Source organism: Haliotis rubra, unplaced genomic scaffold (assembly GCF_003918875.1).
Source record: "Haliotis rubra isolate DU_JTF1 unplaced genomic scaffold, ASM391887v1 Scf16, whole genome shotgun sequence".
NCBI lineage: Eukaryota > Metazoa > Mollusca > Gastropoda > Lepetellida > Haliotidae > Haliotis > Haliotis rubra.
The window spans coordinates 1,593,657-1,603,172 of record NW_025765558.1 but is presented as its reverse complement, the minus strand read 5'-3'; the positions used below and the strand labels follow the sequence as shown (position 1 = coordinate 1,603,172).

The 9,516-nt window shown below is 37.6% G+C and overlaps 1 long non-coding RNA gene across 1 annotated transcript; it reads right to left on the bottom strand.

Annotated features, from left to right (window-relative positions):
- Window positions 1–1,899: 1,899 nt before the first annotated feature.
- Window positions 1,900–6,752, bottom strand: LOC124271331. The gene is made up of 2 exons (XR_006897009.1): window positions 6,596–6,752; window positions 1,900–2,113 (listed from the first exon to the last, which is right to left on the bottom strand). It is a non-coding gene; the product is annotated as an uncharacterized LOC124271331 (long non-coding RNA).
- Between the last annotated feature and the right edge of the window lie 2,764 nt (window positions 6,753–9,516).

The window sequence follows — 9,516 nt, the reverse complement described above, 5'->3', positions numbered from 1 at the left end:
AAACAACTACTTTTTAACCCTAGATCAATAATCAGATCCAATAAAATGTAAACAGTACTTATTTCACACGTTGTAAATTGACAGCACACCTGTCCAGACACGTGATATCCTTGTCAAAATTTAAAACTTTGGAAATAAGTAAGGGCCATTTCTTATATAAAACTTGCTTTTTGAGAATTTCCGTCAATTTGTACCTGATGATGTTCGAGCTATTGCCTCATTGATAAATACAACCTGGGCACAATGTACCCACTCTACATGTCAGCACAGAACACATTTACGATTCTGCAAGCCAGTTCGTGGTGTTAGTCGACATTCGGGGGTTTGATGCCTGTCACGATGAGCCTGAAGAATAATTCCCAGCATAATACTTCTATATAAGCTGAATATTTGTGACTTTTCATCGTTCTTAGAAGTATTGAAACATTAAATGAACGTTTCAAGGACACAAATACCATAAAATTACTTGGGACTGCTCTAACTCTGAATTTGACACAAGAGGTCATCCATACACGTCATCCTGTTTACGCGACACGCCAGCCAATCATATGATCGAACTTATGTGACGTAGCTTTCTGGGTCACTTGTGTTGACAGTGAGAGGGTGGCCATGCCGCGATTGTGAAAAGCAGTAAAAATACCTGGATTTTGGAAATGTTTGACATAAATAAACAAGTTTAGAGGTAAGAGATTTTAAAATAAGATTATATGAATATAACTTTGAAAATTCAGCGGCAGTTCTTAAGTGATCGAACTTACATGACACAAGGGTAATAGATTGTTTTGAAACTTAGAGCTATTAATAATCACATAAGCTAAAACCGTCGGAAAGCACTCTAAAAATCTCCGAAATAAGTCCACAAAATAGACAAAGCCATGAGAGCCGTTATGAAAAGAAACGCACGCGTGTGTATTTGAATCTGTTACCGTCCATGGTGTCCTTATTGAAAACTTCAAATGTGGAACACAATTTTGTTACCTATGTTCTTTGTTATGTCAAAGGTGAGGTGAGGTGAAATTGGGTTTTAAGTCGTGCTTGAGAATATTTCGCTCATATGACGACGTGCATGCGTGTGTATATGTGTGTGCGGCTGCTTGTACTAGCCCAGACTTAAGCTGGTTTTATAGTGCTAGCCCACTGAGATACCATGCCGCAGTGAAGCATGAATACCCCACTCAGACACATTATACTGACTCCGAGCCGACAAGCCTTTTTTGTACCAATTAATGTCGAGCGCCAGGCAGGGACCTAAAAGTACCATATTTGAACGTCTTTAAGTATGACGCGGTCGGGGATCGAACCCGCGACCTTCCGCTCTCCGGGTGGACGCTCTAACCACTACACCACGGAGGCGGTCTGTTATGTCAAAATGGCGACAGATATTTTTCATGATTTTTTAAACAATCACATAATGCCACGACAGATTGAAGAACGCAGAGACAGTTTAATCGTACCACCTCAATCCTTATGCGTATCCTGACTGGTTTGTCGTATTTTCGCACATACCATTGAAGAGTGATTTCTGTATTGCACCAACGTTGAAAGATACTGTCCTTTTTGTAGAGTGATTGGTCTTACGAAAACACATGCAGCTTTACAAACGTGCTCTGCGTGCACGCCGCTGACGTTAGCCGACATTTTGTAAAAAGGACCGTGGTGCTTAACTTTCTTCCAGGTGTATATTGCAGGTGGCTTATCTGTTATATTTCCGTTTGATATGCAATAGGAGCTGATAAATATAGAATATCTAGCAAATATAGAATGTCTAGCAAAAATATATATATATATATATATAACTAAACAATTTTTATCTTTAAGTTAAATATTGTGCTAACATTTCACTTCACTGAAATATTGGATCCCAAGCTGAAGCGCTCATAAACTCTGACAACGCAATGCTGACTACATGTAGTCATATTCTTTAATCAGTCAAGACGGATAACAGGTGATGCAGCGATGAGGCAGATCCCGTTCACACGTGGACTGAAGGTGTCGACTCACTAAGTTGGTTGTATGCAGCATGACATGCCTCCAGGACATATACCCTGCATCATGAAACCTGCACATGGTCTCTTGGGCGAGATGCATTCTCCTCTTAGCTCTTGACACGCATCTGAAAATATGTACAATGAACAATATAGAACATAAGTACAAACCCGCTGTGCTGTAGATTGTGCTCACGTCAATTTACGGGACCTGCGTCCTATACGCGTAAAAATTGACAATGGGCGCAACGAAATGTAACAGCACGTCCACATGGACACAGAAAAAGTCTAAATACTATTTGTAAAATTTCAATCAAGTAACGATTAGTTATCACTGGGTTTGCTTCTTGCTGGGTTATGGTATCAATTTAATTACTGTAACAATGTGATGATCATGATACACACTACAATAACAGTAACTGAATTACAACAATATAACAACATAATATTAATAATAATATTTAAGTGTCAGCGACACAGATTTTGCAGTCCATGACCCCCTGAAAATTAAGAGTATGAGTCCCAGGGACCCTCAACTACAGGACTCGAGGAATATCCCTGGTGCTCTCCACCGCAAGTGTAAGACTCACCACCACAAGTGTAAGACTCACCAACCCCAAGTGTAAGACTCACCACCCCAAGTGTAAGACTCACCCCCCAACCTCGTGTAGGACTCACCCCCCCAAGTGTAAGACTCACCCCCAAGTGTAAGACTCACCACCCCAAGTGTAAGACTCACCAACCCCAAGTGTAAGACTCACCACCCCAAGTGTAAGACTCACCAACCCCAAGTGTAAGACTCACCACCCCAAGTGTAAGACTCACCACCCCAAGTGTAAGACTCACCACCCCAAGTGTAAGACTCACCAACCCCAAGTGTAAGACTCACCACCCCAAGTGTAAGACTCACCACCCCAAGTGTAAGACTCACCAACCCCAAGTGTAAGACTCACCACCCCAAGTGTAAGACTCACCAACCCCAAGTGTAAGACTCACCACCCCAAGTGTAAGACTCACCACCCAAAGTGTAAGACTAACCCCCGGTGTAAGATACTGTTTTTCGAATGTGCTGCAGTTATTCAAATCTAGATGACAAGTTAAACTATCACAGATCACTTCATACTATGCTAGAATATTATAGCATTTATTGTAGATTTGTAGATTTCCAAAAAGCGTTTGATTCAGTGAACAGGAGCAAATTGCTCTACTTGTTGTTGCAAAGAGGTATTCATGGTAAAGTCCATAAACGTTAAACAAATATTTACAAGAACGTTAAGGATTCAGTTCGGTGTAGGATCGCCAATGTGACTAGCATGTTCAATACGTGGAGTGAGACAAGGTTGTATATTGCCATGAGTATTATTTATAATGCATATTGATGAACTTGTAAATGAAAGAATGAAATCTGACGACAGTGGCATATTTATTGATGAATCCCTAAAAGCATTATCAATATTGCTTTTTGCTGATGATGTATCTATATTTGCAGATTCTGATATCAATCTCCAAAAGAAAATAGATATTTTGGTGAGATACTGAGTGTGAAAAATGGGGATTAACTATAAACAAGAATAAAACCAAAGTTGTCGTGTTTAAGAAGGGAGGCTTTTTATCGAAATATGAAAAATGGTTTATTAATGGACAGTCCATTGAAACTTCATCTTATTATAAACATTTTGGCATTGTATTCTCCTGCAGAAACATGTTTTCAAAAGCATGTGAGACACTTTCCCAACAAGCAGAAAAGGCACTCTACCCAATTAAACGTTTTATCAACAAAATACAAAATCTGCCAATAGAAGCAGCATTCAAGCTGTTTGATGGCAAGATTAAGCCTATACTTTCATATGGGGATGAGCTTTGGGGATGGGAAAAACGTAAACAAATTGAAAAGGTTCATTGAAGTTTTTGTAAATATGTATTACAGATTGGTTCTAGGACATCAAGTAAAGCCGCACTGGCAGAATGCGGCCGTTATCCTATTGACATATATGCCTATATCAGCCTTCTGTCGTTTTGGAGGAGGATTTTACGTCAACCGCCATACAGATATTCAAAGAAATGTTATGAAATGTTAAAAAAGACTAGATGACAATGGGGATGAGAACTGGGTATCAAAAGTGAGAATGTTATTATATATGATACGGTTTCGGTTATGTTTGGATAGCACAAGATGTTAGTAACAAGAAATGTTTTTGGAGAATTTTAAACAGCGTTGCAAAGACATGTATAATCAAAAGTGGCATCAATATATAGCTTTTTCCGAATCCTTGATGTTCTATTCAACCATAAATACTGACTATTTTTTTGATAACTATCTTGTAACTATTACTTCAAAAGATTTACGGAGATGTTTGACAAAATTTCGTTGTAATGTACATGATTTTAATGCTAATTCGTGTAGATACTCCAAAAACTATGAAACTGCGTTTTGTAGTTCCTGTGTGACTGAACTAGAAGATGATTTCCATATTATATTAGTATGTCCTCTTTACAATGAGTATCGTGCTAAATATTTACCTGAATACTGTCGTAATTACCCTCATGTTCAAATGTTTATTGAATTGATGAGAACAAGCGATAAGAATAGACTCTTAAGACTTTGTATCTTTTTTATAAAAGTGTTTGTTCTCCGATCGAAACAAAAAATCTCTGTGAACACATAATCGTATCAATTGTAATAAGATCTACATTCTCAGTGTGGCACATATGCATGTCTTTACCTTACTGTTTTACACATGTTGGCCATATATACGTAATATAGGATGATGATGATGATGATGATGATGATATGATGATGATGATGATGATGATGATATGACATTATTGAATAGATTCGATCTTGACAAAGTATAACCTGAATAATCGCCTATTTTTCCGTTTAAGACTCCGTACAACTTTGAACATTAGTAAAATACAAATTGCGTGAAGATACATGCGAGGGTTCAGGTATATAACGGCGACAAATATACTGGACAAACATAGTTAGGGATATATGTAAATTTTGAAATTATGAATAATGATCTATTTATTCATTGACACACTGATAAAATGTCAATCATAAAAATACCAATATCCCTAACTTATTTTGTCCAGTATATGTTAGGATCGCTTGATCAGAGAAACCAGTGATTGATACAATGAGCGTCGAAAAACGTTCTCGGTGCACGACAGTCAGTTAGCCTGAACACCTGTTCTCATCACGACTTATTAAGAATCTATTCTAAGTGGAAATAGCAGAGTGCAAGTACGTATGTAAAATAAGTTATATTCAACAGTTTCAATTTGTCCCTACAATGAGGGATAGTTTGCTGTTTATAGCCCTAAATACCTCCCTCAACGATTTTGGACAATCGTCAATGCAACGAAGGAAGAACTTCTTTACAGATAGTCTTTACACATAGTCTTTTAAACATAGTCTTGGAGACAAGTCCAAGTGGGACTGATACCTCGTTTTGCTAACAATCTCAGAGTCTTAGCTTGAATCAAACAATCAAAGATATGAACAAGTTACATTTTGCCAGAGATTTGAGTTTTCAGCCATGTTATAATATTCCACACAACCACTTTTAGGATAAATCTTATTCCATGCAGAATTTCTAATTACATGGCGTAATCATGTACATATATTTACATCTCTATGCGAATGACTTAACAAAAGTAAATGAAAATCCAATCTGATGAATACTGAGAACAAGAAGTAAAAATGGGCGCCCAGGGATAACATCTGCGGGAAACTGTGGGAAGGCATTGAGGCAAGAAATTGGCTCCGCCATGGGCAAGAATTGTGCAACCCTTCTTTCTGGTGTCTTTCTTTATGAACATGAATTTGTAAATTAGCAAAATCTTGACAAGGAATATTTAAGTTGAGCTTCAGGTATAACGATAATGTGATATCGTCAGAAATGGCCAAACAGCTTATTCCATTCAACTCATTCCCTCACCTGACTCGAAATCTTACATATGAATACATTTTGAGGACAACAAAAGCCTCTCAAAAAACTGTATGATAAAAGGAATGAACTCAACTGCTTATTCCATTCAACTGATTCCCTCACCTGACTCGAAATCTTACATATGAATACATTTTGAGGACGACAAAAGCCTCTCAAAAAACTGTATGATAAAAGGAATGAACTCAACTGCTTATTCCATTCAACTGATTCTCTCACCTGACTCGAAATCTTACATATGAATACATTTTGAGGACGACAAAAGCCTCTCAAAAACTGAATGATAAAAGGAATGAACTCAACTGCTTATTCCATTCAACTGAATCTCTCACCTGACTCGAAATCTTACATATGAATTCATTTTGAGGACGACAAATGCCTCTAAAAACTGAATGATAAAAGGAATGAACTCAACTGTCTTATACTCAAATTCCCCTTAACGTCGAGCAGTGATGGGAAAGTTGACTTAACACTTGTCATGCAGACTATTTGATGGTTTCTGACACTGGACGTGTTTCTGAATATAGAACGTCAGTCCAAGAGAATACCTGTCCTTTACTGTCCTCAGAAACAAATTTCCTTTTCGTGTAAAGGGAAAAATAGCAGTGACAATTATATAAAGGTATCGCTCAAATAGCGAAAAGAAACAATACTTACTGGGGTTGCCTTGGCAGTCTACAACGAGGAGAATAAGAACAGTGAGAAGAAGGTATTTGTAAAACATAATGCAGATTCAATAAGTCGCTCTATTTCCCGAATGCCTTGTCAGTATGTTGTGCTGATGTGTCTACTTGCACATTTATCAGTGGCATTACGTGTTTGTTATACAGCTGTCGCGGACCACGTGCATATGCTGGCCAATCGCATTGCATACTCTTGTTTACCACAAACTCATCTGTTGCGCAAAATATTTAAAAAACACAAAGAATAATCAGTGCCTGTATGACGCAGACAACATTGATCCTAGATATATAATTGACCTCCTTTTGAATGTCAATACACAGATCCAGATAGACCACAGAATGTTGTTTTTCGATTTGAACACAGCAAGACATCAATGCACTTAAGCAATTTAAGTTATACTTGGTTTGTAGTTTGCTTATTCTGTTTAGGACCTTTTTACAGCAGTTTGCAGTTCGAAAGAAGCATTTCTTTGACGATGGACGGGAATGAGATTTGACCAAAATGTTACTTGTTGTTTTAATCAAATATGATATTTTTATCTAAAGGAAACTGGAATAACAAAGATTGCATTTGATCATTTTTTCCACTTTTGTAAAAACGTCAAATAAGGCCCGAGAGTTAAAGGACACAGATGTAAGTGCTGAGTGTGAATGTAGGTTGGTCTGAATTTACCCAAATCCAACTGTTGATATCATCAAATATATTTAGATTCTAGAATCTTCAGGCAGGTTGTCCTTATCTCTGCCACATACTGACAGGAACCTTCCTGTAGCACTGAGACACTGGTTATAAAATATGTGACTGAACATATTGATTCTGCAGAGATTAGTATACTCAATTTAGTGGTTTGAAACTTTTACGTCTGTGGTTTTCACAAAGTTCCGTATTGCGATGTATCAATAACGATGACCAGATCCGCAAACACATGACTGAAAGTTTTCCCGAATTTAATCCTGTGAGGAAATATATCTGTCATCCGAGGCCAATATGACCAACGTTTGAAATGTACATAATACTACTACCCATTTAGCAGCCAGATTTGCGTTTGTTTTGCGGGTCATGAACCAAAAGAGCATTTGGAGACTATGAACAAATATGACAAAGATGTGTAAATATATATATCGTTCTCACGTATTTACAACGCCTGAAATAACAGTAAATGTTGTTCATTATGACACAGGTTTAAATGCCCTTGAAATCGTGTATGATCAGGTTTAGATTTATCCCATGTTTCCTACTCTCCTAAGTGCTCGGTCATAGGTAATGGATTCCTAACATATTGATGGAAATTAGCATTTACTTTAATGGGTCGGTAACACAACTGCATTATGTTACCAGCAATATCTCGTTACGTACCCAGCAGCATCAACGTCGGTGACGTAAATAGGTAACTGGTAACATAGCATGGGGAACCACTTTTCCACTGATACTTTCCTGTGTAGGCTGAGTATTTTCATCGACATTCATATATTTCTATTGGAAGATAAGTTGTCTGATCAAAACACAAATATTCGCATACTTCCATGTGTTAATTAAGAACACGTTCAGATATAGAACCCAATGTCAGTTCACATAAGGCACCAAGAAAGGACTTTATAAGACAGTACTTGTGCAGTTATGTTTAAGAAACGTCGTTGATTCACACATAAAATTAGGACTGACAGATCAAGGAAATTGACTTAAAAATATACTGAGAGAAACAAATAAAGGAACATAGGAAAATTCAAGCGTTCTTTTAATATGTTCCAGTTGTCATCACCAGTTTTGAATTGCGCTGTTGAAGGAAATTTGAGAATAAATAAAGGAACACTGCCATGAAGTGGTGTTCCCTTATTTGTTTCCCTCAGTATACATGCCAGAAAATATAGCATACGCGTACATGGATAACACATTAATATGCACACCTGCAAATTTTTCTGTTTCTGGGTCAGTGGCCTTTATGCCAATCGAAAAAAATGACGTTGACGTTGACATTGCGTTAAACGTTGACTGAAACTGTCGTCCGTGTGGTAAACTGATATCGGGCATTAACTGTTCATCATCCCGTTCGGACATTATCCAATAATACCTGATGGGAACAGCTGAGGTGCTGTGGCCTTGTGTATTCATTGCTGTGTACTGACTTCTCTTGCATGTCTCTTACCATGTTTGAATAAAAAAATATATTTAACAATGAAATAAAAAGAAAACTATGCCAGTAGAAAAGACACTGTCCTGATGTTCTGTGGTTTGTTTGATATGTATATGTGGTCAGTTCGTGGCGTGTGACGTCCTGGGTGCCGTTGTACAAAGCGATCTTAGCGCTAAGGTTACCGTAACTCACATTCATTAACGTAGACTTAAGGCAGCCTTAGCGCTAAGGTTGTTTTGTACAACGGCACCCTGAACAGGAAGTGATAGTGTTTTGACGTGTTTCCTTTATGAGCCAGTTATCTGGCAGGGCTCCCTAATTAACCTGCATGTTTACTGGTTCATGCTGATGCAGCTAAATAGGTTTATCTGGAAGTGGATATTGGATCAATGGGACTAACATGATATGTTTAGATATGGGTTAAAACTCTTACAACACTGCTAATTTGTACTAGAATTACATGCTTTTGTATTAAACGTCGACAACGTTTCAGTATATCATAGGAGATATGAAGAATACAAAGTACCCGTGATCACTGATATGTTTTGTTTGTTCTGTTATTCAGTTATCCGGGTGGATATGCGCTATTTAGATTTCAAACATACACTAAATAATGCCGTAAATGGTGATTTTGTAATTCATCCGTGTTAAAAATGGCAAGATTTACGATGCATGCAGTTTTTACTAAATTTGCTCTCCTTGCAATATGTGAATGACATTACAGAAGAGGGAATTCCCACAGAATTCGAAACTGGGAAGTGCA